Source organism: Archocentrus centrarchus, unplaced genomic scaffold (assembly GCF_007364275.1).
Source record: "Archocentrus centrarchus isolate MPI-CPG fArcCen1 unplaced genomic scaffold, fArcCen1 scaffold_33_ctg1, whole genome shotgun sequence".
Classification (NCBI taxonomy): Eukaryota; Metazoa; Chordata; class Actinopteri; order Cichliformes; family Cichlidae; genus Archocentrus; species Archocentrus centrarchus.
This window is the reverse complement of record NW_022060261.1, coordinates 332,671-345,763: the sequence shown is the minus strand read 5'-3', so window position 1 is coordinate 345,763 and position 13,093 is coordinate 332,671.

Here is a 13,093-nt window from a genome sequence, read left to right as displayed (position 1 = left end):
GAAAAGAAAATTCTCGTGTGATGAGTTGGGCTCACCACGTTGGATTTGACGGGATCGTGTGCATGTCTTCACTTGTGAATATGGGCAGGTATGCTGACACATACATGCACACACCAAAAAAAAGGTGCTGAGCACTTGTTGACTGCTTTGCCTTCACTCCTCGTTCCAATTCCTCCCACACCATCTCAGTTGGGTTTAGATCAGGTGATTGGGAAGACCAGAGGCCAGATCATCTGACGCAACACTCCATAACTCTCTTTCTTGGTCATATAGCTCTGACATATCCTGGAGGTATGTTCAGGGTCATTTTCCTGTTGAAAAATTAATGATGGTCCCACTAAGCTCAAACCAGGTGGGATGACATGTCACTGCAGAATGCTGTGGTAGCCATGCTGGTTTAGTGTGCCTTGGATTTTGAATAAATCACCAACAGTGTCACCAGCAAAGAACCCCCATACCATCACACTTTCTCCTCCATACTTCACAATGGAAACTATGCATGTACCTGTTCTGCATCTTACAAAGACATGGTGTTTAGAACCAAAAATCTCAAATTTGGACTCATCAGAGAAAAGGAAGGATTTCCACTGCTCTAATGTCCATTCCACGTGTTCCTCGGTCCAAGCCATTCTCTTCCTGTTCTTCCTTTGAAGTGGTTTCATTGCAGCAGTTTATAAAGTTCAGATTCACACAGTCTTCTCTGAACAGTCTATTTTGAGATGTCTGTGCAACTAGAACTCTGTGAAATATTTAGGTGGGCTCTTATCAAGGAAGCTGTTACCTTGGAGTTTCTGAGGCTGTAACTCTAATGAACTCATCCTGTGCATCACTGTTTCTGTTTTATTTCCAATTCAATTTCTAATTCAAGTGTTTAATGATGACTATTTGATGACCATGAATAGTTTATTTTCTTGTGTTCATTCACTGCAACCACACAGAGTTCTGAAGACATCATTGATGACCTGCTTGTATCCATGCAGTGTTTCCAGTCCAGCAGCTCCCTCTAGTGTCCATATCTAAAGCCTGTGGGAGGATGGTGTTAATCTAAAATGTGAATCATAGTATTCCAGTCAGTCATCAGTGTGTCTCTGCACAGCTGTCATTAAAATGTGTTCAGAGGGCCTCAGTGTGTGAATGGTTCCAGTTCAGCTCCATAACAGCAGCGTCCCTGGTTTGATTCCTGTGTTTCAGCTCATATCTGCCTCTCTCACTGAGGGGGACGTCCACTACGTGGAAATGGATTTGGTTGTCTGTTTATATAAAGTGACACCCCCCACCCCCCAAATTCTGTCTGCACCAATAGTAAAGCTGGTGCTCAGAGGAAGAGGGCGGGGCTTTACTTGGTGTCAGTGAGAGAAATGAAAAAAAGCTCAAATGAGTGAGAAGGACGATGAAGGAAACATCTGTGCTGTGTCTGCTCTGTAAGTAGAATCTCTGTGTTTGTTTGAATTATTGACCTTTGACTGTCTGCTCTCCTGATAACTGATGATGGAGGAGAAGACATGAAAAACTAATCAGGCTGAATTCAAGTTCAAACACCATGAGGACCAACTGCAGGTCTGAACTGACTCTTTATCTTTGCTCAGGAGTCCAGGAAACACAGCAGGCAGTGAAAAGCTCAAATCATTCACTGATTACATGAACACAGCTGCACAGAGGACACATGACTTTACAGTGAGATTTAGAAGTACTTGATATTTTTCCTGTATAATCAGACTAGAATTACAGAATATAATCACAATGATTGTTTTAAGACCTGATTTTCAAATTAAAACAGCAATAGAAGCATGAGGAGACCAAGTTGTTCTGAGATCATCCAACAGTTATTTTTTAGCTTTTCATCATTTTAATGAAAGGACAAAAAGATTTCTTGAAGTACTGCTTTTTGGAAAAAAATTCAAGATGGGTTAGAGGAGCATCAAGAGCCTGTCTGAATATTTGCAAGATCGTCCATGAGCCGTTTCAGCCTTACCCAACCTTCTCGGTCTGTCGTTGTCCAAACTTTATTGAAACTTGTTGCTGCATCAAGTCTAAACTGAGCAGATCTATCAGAGAGAGACGAGTTTGTGGGTCTGTCATCTGTTTGTGTGGAGTTGTTCTTTGTGTTCACCTCAAACCAACCTGAGTGTCATTTCTCTTTAGTTCTGATCTCACTGCTGAGCTGCACAACAAACCAAGGTCAGTAACCTTCTTCTGTCACAGCTTCAACCTGATAAATTCAATTCAATTCAATTCAATTCAACTCAATTCAATTCAATTCAATTCAATTCAATTCAATTCAATTCAATTCAATTCAATTTTATTTAAATAGTGCCAAATCCCAACAATTAGTTGCCTCAAGGTGCTTTGTATTGTGGGTAAAGAACCTATAATAATACAGAGAAAACCCCACAGTCAACATGACTATTGGGAGCTGGTTCCACAGAAGAGGCGCCTGAAAGCTGAAGGCTCTGCCTCCCATTCTACTCTTAAGTATCCTAGGAACCACAAGTAAGCCAGCAGTCTGAGAGCGAAGTGCTCTGTTGGGGTGATATGGTACTATGAGGTCTTTGAGATAAGATGGGGCCTGATTATTCAAGACCTTGTATGTGAGGAGAAGAATTTTAAATTCTATTCTAGATTTAACAGGGAGCCAATGAAGAAAAGCCAATATGGGAGAAATCTGCTCTCTCTTTCTAGTCCCTGTCAGTACTCTAGCTGCAGCATTTTGGATCAGCTGAAGGCTTTTCAGGGAGCTTTTAGGACAGCCTGATAATAATGAATTACAATAGTCCAGCCTAGAATTAATAAATGCATGAATTAGCTGTTCAGCATCACTCTGAGAAAGGATGTTTCTAATTTTAGAAATATTGTGCAAATGCAAAAAAGCGGTCCTACATATTTGTTTAATATGTGCATTGAAGGACATATCCTGGTCAAAAATGACTCCAAGATTTCTCACAGTGTTACTGGAGGCCAAGGTAATGCCATCCAGAGTAAGTATCTGGTTTGACACCATGTTTCTAAGATTTGTGGGGCCGAGAACAAGAATTTCAGTTTTATCTGAATTTAGAAGCAGGAAATTAGAGGTCATCCAGGCCTTAATGTCTTTAAGACATTCCTGCAGTTTAATTAATTGATGTGTGTCATCTGGCTTCATTGATAGGTAAAGCTGAGTATCATCTGCATAACAATGAAAATTGATGCAGTGCTTTCTAATAATACTGCCTAAGGGAAGCATGTATAATGTAAATAGAATTGGTCCTAGCACAGAACCCTGTGGAACTCCATAATTAACCTTAGTGTGTGAAGAAGACTCCCCATTTACATGAACAAATTGGAGTCTATGAGATAAATATGATTCAAACCACTGCAGTGCAGTACCTTTAATACCTATAGCAAGCTCTAATCTCTGTAATAAAATGTTATGGTCAACAGTATCAAAATCTGCACTGAGGTCCAACAGGACAAGAACAGAGATGAGTCCACTGTCAGAGGCTGTAGGAAGATCATTGGTAACCTTCACTAATGCTGTTTCTGTACTGTGATGAATTCTGAAACCTGACTGAAACTCTTCAAATAAACCGTTCCTCTGCAGATGATCAGTTAGCTGTTTTACAACTACTCTTTCAGGATTTTTTTTTTCTTAAATGCTCACTAATATGACCTGTTTGGCTTCATGTTTCATTGTAACCCTCACAGCTCGTCTGACTGTGAGTCCCAGCAGCTCTCAGTTCTTTGAAAGAGACTTTGTGACTCTGAGCTGTGAGGAGGACGACAGCTCTGCTGGATGGACTCTGAGGACCAAAAATAAGATCACTCAGTGTGGAGATGGGTGGGGAAGGCCAGCTGGTTCTTCCTGTAATATTACTGTTTTCCAATCAGACAGTGGAGTTTACTGGTGTGAGTCCAGAGAGGGTGCCATCAGTAACATGGTTAAGCTCACAGTCTCTGGTAAGCTGAGTGTGTGGAGTTAGTGTTGATGAAGCTGTGTGTAAATGGATGAAATGCTGTAGTTTGTCTCTGTGTTGAGGTGGATCAGTGATCCTGCAGAGTCCTGTCCTCCCTGTGATGGAGGGAGATGACGTCACTCTGCTCTGTCAAACAAAGACCACTCCCTCCAACCTCACAGCTGCTTTCTATAAAGATGGCTCCCTCATCAGGAAGCAGCCTACAGGTCACATGACCATCCAGCATGTTTCCAGGTCTGATGAAGGCCTCTACAAGTGTGACATCAGCGGTCATGGAGAGTCTCCATCCAGCTGGATCACTGTCACAGGTGACACACTCACCTGTCTGTGTTTCTGCAGGTTTCAACATTCACAATGTGACCAGAACTTAATGACTGTGTTTGCTTTATTTTAGAGAGACACACCACCACACCTCCACCTACATCCATCTCCATCACTCTTTCTCCATCACTTTCTCCTGCTGTTCTCTCTGTGATGTCATCTATTGGATCAGTCTGTGTTGTGGTTCTACTGCTGTTACTGGTTCTGCTGGTGAGACGGTGTGTTCACAGGAAACTTGAAGGTGAGACTTCTGGACTTCCTGATCTTTTATCTTTGAGTTTTTTTTAAAGGTTCAGGTAATAATTTGAACTGCTTCATAATTTGGTTTGATGTGTATTTAAACTGCAAGCTGGTACAAGTTACTCCAGTTTGATACACATTACATGTGTACAGCATTCGCAAAAAGCAGATGAGATGCTGAGGCCACCAAAGAGGACATTTGACCTATACCCAGAAATTCTATTCGTAAGACAGAATCTGTAATAAAGTGCAGCCCTGACAAAATCCAATAGCTACCAGAAATTTATTGCCATCAATGCAGATCATGTTCTTGTACTGACCAAATGAGCCATGCCATTGGGTTCCACTGGCTAACCAAGCCCGATAGCACTCCTTCTTCAGCTTGATGGCCCCCTTCAACTTCCATGTCCATCATCTAGTTTTTGTACCATCATGACATGCACCAACCACCTTGTAGCTGCAGTTCTGTGCTACAGTTTCAACAATGTCGGAACATGGTCCAGTCAGACGAAGGACATGGCCCATGTAGACCGGGTCCTTCTCAGCCCACGAAGATCGCAAAGGTCGAAAGTGAGCAGCTGTGAAATTGGACGGTCTTGCCTTCATATCTGTGTCACCTACCCTCACCTCAGCATAACTCACGTCACCTAGCAATCGTGACAGTGTGAAACACAGCTGTGGAAAAGAAGCTGATATAATGGAACCAAACTTTTCCTCCTTTAAAAAAATTATGTCAGCTTTTAATTGAAAATAAGCTGTCAAAACTCCAAATTTCCACATCAAGGAACACTGATGGGTGAATGATTAATTTCCAAATATATTAACAGCTCTCTAGTGAGAGATTAATGTTGAATATAACTATCCAGTTATGATGATTAACTTTAGTTTCAGCCAAACTGAAACAAATACAAGCAAATATTTTAGGTTTATACTTCATTTTAGCGTTGCCAGAAAACATCTTAAAAGTTTATTTTGTATCACAGAAACAGTCATATTTCAAACTTCTTAACCGCTCTCCTCCACCATTGCTGCATTGGAGTTTTGATGTGGAATAAATCATGGGATATGGTAGGCCACGAAGGATACACCAGACCTGTCCTTCAAATTCGGGGGAAAAGAAGGACACATTAACTGACTGCATTTGGAGGAGCCTTCAAATTTTGACAGTCTCGCTGTGACATAATCAGCCTTCAAATGTGGCATTCGAAGGATGCGGCCCCTGAATTTGGACACAGCTGTAGTCCTCAGCCTCCCTCAGACTGCTGTAGAAGCTCTACTGGAGGTGGGAGTTGTTGAAGATCTCATGGACTGGGGCCTCTGCCAGGTGTTCCCAGCCCCCCCACTATGCATCGCCCCAGGTCCTTCATCCCCCCTCCACCTGATCCAACTCACCCAGTTGACAGATCACCTCCTCTCTTCACCTGAGTTTCCAGAATATATGACCGCAGACCTGATGAGACAATAACAAAATCAATCATCAATCTGCACCCTAGTGTGGACATCCTTATATGCAAACTTTAAAAGTTCACAAAGAGTGGAGCACAGACCTCTTGGGTGGTCTGTTAGGAAAATTAATTACACAGAAGCCAAATTATTTGTAAGCTAATTGCATTAAAAAGCAAAAACAGGGTCCAGAGGTCGAGTTCAGGAGCTTCAATTAGCTGAGGTGAAACCAAGCAGACAGCTCGCAGTTTCAGCCGCCTGTGTCGCCATCCACCTGTCACTCATAGAGTCATGCCTCTAATATTGAAAACTTTAAACCTAGTTTCAGAAACATTTAAGCCCTTTACAGTTGTTACAAAGGAGTAAATTAGTTATAGAGACTGAAACATTTTTTGCAACAGAAAGTAAACGTGTAAAGTTGGACATTTAACATGAGAGTCTCTGGGGACTGACTCACATTTATAGCAAGCCTCATGTGGACGTTAGAGGAACTGCAGTCTTGGCATTTCTGCTTATTCTACGACCCCTGAAGCCGATAATTGGGTTATTCTGCACTCTAGTGTCAGAAACCAGAGACGCTAATCATGTTGATGTTCTGGATTCAGGGTGTAATATGTAGATTTTTTTCATAGTTTTGTACTATAGTATTTATCATAACTCGCAGAAGAAAAAAAAAAAACTTTTCAAATGTATTTTTGGGGAACAGGCCCCAAAGTTATCTCTGTCCCTCCATCCGTTTAGACTTTGGCTTCAAAATAACTGTTCCAGAGACGTAATTTGTGGTCTGTGGTAAACAGAAGTTCTGCAGTTGCCCAACATCATGTATCTGATTTAAAAAAAGTTTTAACAAAAAAAAGGCGCTGACATTGAGTGCATTAACTGCACTCAGTGAAATTATTTGAATAATTCTTTATTTTATGGTCTTTGTGACATCCTGATCAGATACAGCCACTCTGCTGATGAGCAGTCATGATAACAAAGGACTTAACCACTAAATGAAAACAATCAATGATCCAAAATGTTTTTGTGTGAAGATTTCCACAGTTGCAGCGATGTTTATGTGATCAGCTCTGCTATCAGCTGTTCTGCCTGCACTAACGTCCTCTGTGTGTGTTTTATTGTGCAGACAGTGATGCAGCTGAGGTCGACTCATCAGTGACAACTGAACACGTCACTTATGAACAAATCATCATTCAAGAGAAGAAAACGAAGTCGAAGAGGAGAGGTGCGGCCATCAGGGTTCATGCCTGCAGACACGAACTGAGGCTTTGGTTTATGCTACATGCTAACATGAAAATGCTAATGTACTGATGTTCACCATGTTACTAGCAGCAATCAAAGCTGATTTTAATATTAAGTTCTATTATTTTTGGTGGCTTTAAGAAAGTCGCTCAAATTATAATCAACAAGCTGATGATTTAGTGCACACAAGTTAATAATTTGCCCCTAGAAATGATCTGTCCAGGCTGTACCTCCCTCTCAGCCTGCAAGAGCTGTGAAAGGCTAAAAAATGATCTTTGAGAGACAAACAGGGTCCAGTGTTTGAGCACGCCTGTTAGAGGAGGCGGAAAGATGCTTCAAACCGAAGGAATCAGTGATATTATGGAAATCTGTGGCTGGGCAGCTGCTGCAATTCAATTTCCAACTATATTCTTTTTTTAAAAATTGAAGTTTATTTATTTATTAAATTTAGTGATGGAGCAAGTGGTCTATAAATTAAACACAATGAAACAGTTGTAGCCAACCAGAATATTTAGGAGTTAATTCATAAGAATTAAAGGATTCTGCACTAAAACACTGGCAGGTAAACTATGCATTTCAGATAATCAACATAAATACCAGTACATGCACATTCTTTGGACTACATTTGGCTTGAACTGAGTGGCATAAACTCACTCTTACACAAGCCAGATGTCAGGTGTGCTGTGACTTTTGGCAGTGCTGAAACTGAGCAACAAATCCAAAAAGAGTCCAGATGAGGCCCAGATGTGTCTGCTGGTTTTGGCACACACATCCAGTAGGTTGTTTGCAGGGTGAATGAGTTGTTAATATGAGATGTCTAAAGAACCAGGTGTCCTTTAATGCAGTGAAACAAGTCCTGCATGTAAACCCACAGCAGCTACTTCCTGTTGTTGATTCTGAGAGTTCTGCTTCAGCCAATGGCAGCGTTCATGTTGTGAGAACTTGTTTGCTCGGTGCTCTGTGGTGAGGTGTGTCAGTCTGCACCGTACAAAGGTGGCATCTCTGTGGTCGTGCAGCGTCTTCTTCACACAAACATCTGCCAGTTTTATGCAATCAGTTCTTTCTCAGCAGAGGTGTGAAGAGGTGGAAATAAAGTGTGAAAACCAGCTGCTGGCTGCAAAAGCTATAACTCAATCTCTGCATGGTCAAAATTAAAAAAAATGTTTTGCCAAGAATGTTGTATAACATTATAACTGTGCTGTAATTTGTGCGTGTTTGGTTCTACAGAGACTGATACAGCTGTGATCTACTCAGCAGTGAGAACAGAAGATTATGGACAAACAGCCGTCACAGCAAAGAGGAGCACAGGTACAGTTGCTCTTTGGCTTTGGACAGAGACGAGTGTTTCTGGTCTCCATGCTAAGCTAAGCTAACCACATCATGACTCAAACTCAGGATATCAAACGTCGTGTTATCAAGTCAGTTTGGATGTTGGGTTTCGAAGAATCCATAGGTCCCACATCTTTTTCATGTAACCCCTCTCGCTGGGATTACATGTGTAGTAAAGTTCCCACAGTTCCCAGTTATTGTTCCAGTAGCCTTCGTGTTCCTGCAGAACACTTATCATCAGAATGGTTCCTCAACACTGAAGCAGACAGTGATAATCCAACCTCCTGCTCCAAAGACCATAGCATTACCACTACATCATTCCAGCTGCACTCCATGAGCGCCTGGCAGCCCATATGAACCAGCTGCTAGAGGCTAAGACACACCCAGAATGGCTGACTGAAGGCCGGATGGTCTTGATCCCCAAAGACACCCAGAAGGGACCACACCCATCCAACTACCAGCCAATAACCTGCCTCAGTGCAACATGGAAACTCCTGTCAGGCATCATAGCAGCTAAGATGAGTAAGCATGTTTCATAATACATGAACACCAACTACCGGTAGATAGAGCAGTCACTCGAGACTGTAAGACCCGACTGACCAACCTGTGCACCGCCTGGATTGGCCTCACAGTTTGCTCATCCAAGTTTGCAGCAGAGAACTCTTTCTCTGCTGCCAGGACACATTCTTACTAAGCATTACTCTGGCCTTTTAATAGACTGACGGCCTTTGCTATGCCATCAGTCTCTTAATTGTCTGAACTGCTTATACAGTTCAGTCATGTGGGAACTGGAGGTTGGCACTCTATCACAGGGTGCTTTTGCTGGTATAAAGTGTACCTATATCTTGCAACCAAGACACAATTCACAGACAAGACTACAAGAACCGAATACACACAGCAGTCCTACTTATAAAAACCCCACTGCTCAGCCTGAGGAATGGAAGCAACAAATGTTAACGTCACTGAATGCAGTAGATTCAAAGCTTTCAGCTCTGTGGCTTCCATGTTTGACTCTTGTGAATGTCAAGAAGCAGCTAAAGTGTGGGCGTTATGGAAGCTCTGTGATTTGTATCTGAAGTGGTTCCCAGTAAAGTCTGAACTGTGCGATGCAGAGAGGTGCATAATCATGTTTCCTGTTGTTTGAACTGTGTGTGTTTGTGTTCAGACTTTAAACCAGAGCCAGACGTCGTCTACTCTTCACTGAAGTAGTCCACCAGTCCAACCACTGACGTCCAGCTGCTGCTCTCTGACTGCTCCCCAGAGTCCATCCATGTGTTGGTTTTTATATGTTTTGTGTCGTTTTCTCACTTCCAGTTACAATCACATAACTTAAAAACCACATCTTACATTTTAGGACTGTACTTTCTTGCAAAACCAACAGCAGCAATGTAAAAATATTCACATGGTTCATGTTTTCATACTTTTACTGTTGTATTAAGGTTGTTTATGTTTATGTTTTGCTCCCATGGTGCTGATCTGGCTTCTCTGCAGATTAATAAACTCGTGTCCTCATCTGATCTCCTCGTGTGGTTCTGTGGTTTTCACCGAGGTGTCAGATGGAAAATTTGACTCCTTCCGGTTTGGTTGTGGTTATCCGATACACACTTCATTTCACTGCAGAACACAAAGAATAAGCTTCAAACCACAACAGCTACAACAAGCAGTGAAATGAACTGTAAAGAAAGCTTCAGTGCTGAGTGTGTGTGACGAGTTTACTTCCTCAGTCACCCAGAAACCTGCCAGCAGCTCGTGGCAAATATTAAAATTTTCATTGATGAATTATTTAATTGTAAGAAGATAACAGCCTCTTTTTTTATTTATTTATTTTTACAAACTCAGAGTTTGGGGGACTGGTCTGCTGGTCAGATGAAACAAAACAACGATGCTTTACAGGAAGTGGTTACAGTTGCAGCGGAAGCTCTACATGCGTAAAGAGACGATACTGTAAGGAAGCTGTTACTTCCTGTGCTGCTTAGCCCGCTCAGCATCTCCAGCTGCTGCTACTTCATCACCACCTGCTCCCTATGCATGGCAGCCAGTGGTGTCACCATCTCCACCAGTGCCTGCACAGCTGCATCGGCTGTGGGTCTGACATGCTGGAGATAGTTGGGTGCCAGTGTGGCACATCTGCACAATTGTTTATTTCACACAGTTGTTGCACTGTTCACTGCTTTGTGTATAATTGCCAGCTTCAGTCTCCTTCTCCTCTTTCTCAGCACAGTGAGCTCCTGCACATATGTAAAGAAAGACATGATGAGTTAATTCTGGCCCGCTGAGTCAGCCAGCCCCCCCTCACACCATCCCTCTGAACCCCCTGCACCACCTCGCCCCCTGCAGCCACACCTCCAACCACACACTACCACCACCAGTCTTTAGATACACAACCACACTTAGGCTGAACAGCGAAGTCCACCTCGGCCCCTCTATCCAAGATAGTGGGGACAACATGGCAACTGCCGCAGTGCCTGCAGTAAATGTATTTTTAATGGAATAATTCTGAGTTCATGAGAATGCATCACATTGTTGGAAGGTGTAATTAAACACTGATCAATGTATATTTATCAATACAATATCCTTTTTTTCTGTTAAATAACCTAAAAATTACTGACTGGACCTTTAACCTTTAAACATTCACCAGTTGTCCATCAGATTGATTTGAGGATCTGGGTGGAATTTACACACTTCCTGTCTTCAGAAACTAGAAGTTATAAGATTTCCATTTAGTTGAAACACATGGATGAAAATCTCTTATAAGAAATAGATGAGAACCCTATACGTAAATATTGGAGATCTGGTGGATGTTCAGAGGGTCCTCCCATAAACTGGAGGATCTCCTCTGGCTTGGCTGTGAACATCTCAGGACCCACCGACCCCCTCCAGAAGGAGCTGGAAAATGTTGCAGAAAGAGGCGTCTGAAACCCTGTTCTGCTCAAGGCATCCTGCTGGTGCTGCAGCACCCCCTGGAGGAAAAAAGAGGACACTAACAAAACGGATTCTCAGTTGTTCCTTCTTTCTAACCAGACAGATTGATTTACTTTAAGTATGTCTGACTCTGTTTCATAATGTGATAATCAAGTGTTCACTGAGCAGTGTGCATTAAATGTAGATATTTAAAAACAGCTGAAACAGGCCGAGTGCAGAATCCTGTCTTCACTCCTCACTAACTTCAAGCAGTGAGTCTCATTGGCTAACAGCGCCGGCCTGCATTGCTGTTTTTTAACATGATTTGAGATGGTTTAAAGTGCATCACATGAACTCAGGTCAGACACGAGGAGCTGCTGATGTTTACAGGAACAGTCCTACCATCAGCTCTCAGACTGGTGACCAGGGGCAGGCTGGTAATCAGGCATGTTTTTCCCATGGAAAGGTTAGACTTTTAATTTGACATTGATACAGTAAGTGAAGCTCTTTCTATCTGCAGGAAAACAAAAAAGGCTGTCACAGTGAGAGAGAAAAAATGAAATATGAAAAGAGCTGTGTTACCCTATTAGTATTCATTTACATTTTTATCTGTTTATTTTCTCGGCTTCTCACCTGTAGTAATTATGTTAAGGCCAGATTCAAGAAAAAAAATAATACTTATTTTTCTCCTATGCTATTATTTAACTACAGACTACCAAAAAAAAGAATTGACAGTGCCTCAAATACAACCAACAAAAGCAACTTCTGAGGTGGGATGATTTTCCCTCACTGCAGAAGAGGGCCCTAAAGAAGGAGGCGGGACTCTTTATTGTTCATTGGCTCAGTCGTAGGCTGTGTGTTCCACCAATCAGCTTCAGGTGGGGTGATAGGGGATATTACAGCTAAGTGGGAGGGGTGTGGCCTGGAGTCACTAAGTTTGACTGCATCATGTTGCTGTTACAATATCAGAATGGGGGCCATAGTTATCTGTTCATTATCCTTTTCTGTGTTGAACATATGTGTCAAGTTTGGTGTACCTCGTGCTTCTTACAGAGCCACACACACTGTTAACGCCAATAAAGAGACTGAGAGGAAAGTGACTCAGTTTATTATCTGATCCATCAGCTAAGATAAATGACGTGTCAGTTCTGATCAGACGCCCTGGAGTCATTCAGCCTTCCACACCAGCAAAGTTTGTCTCCTGATGCTATTTTAAAATTACCCCAAACAAACTCACCAAGTTACATTTTTTACTAAAGAAGCATCACTGATGTTGTAAGAGTAATGTTCTGGTTTGACCTCTTGGTGGCGGTGTTGATCACTGTTAGAGTCCCAGGACTAAAGGAATCACGTGTTCTTCAGCACTAAAGTGAATTAATTTCATTGGGGACGTGGTTCATGCTGGTGTGCTGTGGACACTCTCAACACCAGCATGAGGAAGATCTACATGAATGATATTTACTGTTAAATGCTCAGTGGTTATACATACTTTCATATTTGATTATGGCCCTTTAAAAGTCAAAGACATAAAAATTCAATATCTTTGTAAGGTGATCGGGTAAGAAAATATATGATGAATATAAGCTACACATATCTGAACACTTGTATAACAACAGTTATACAACAGCAGGGCCCTGTACTATGAAAGGACTTTAACATATATCTTT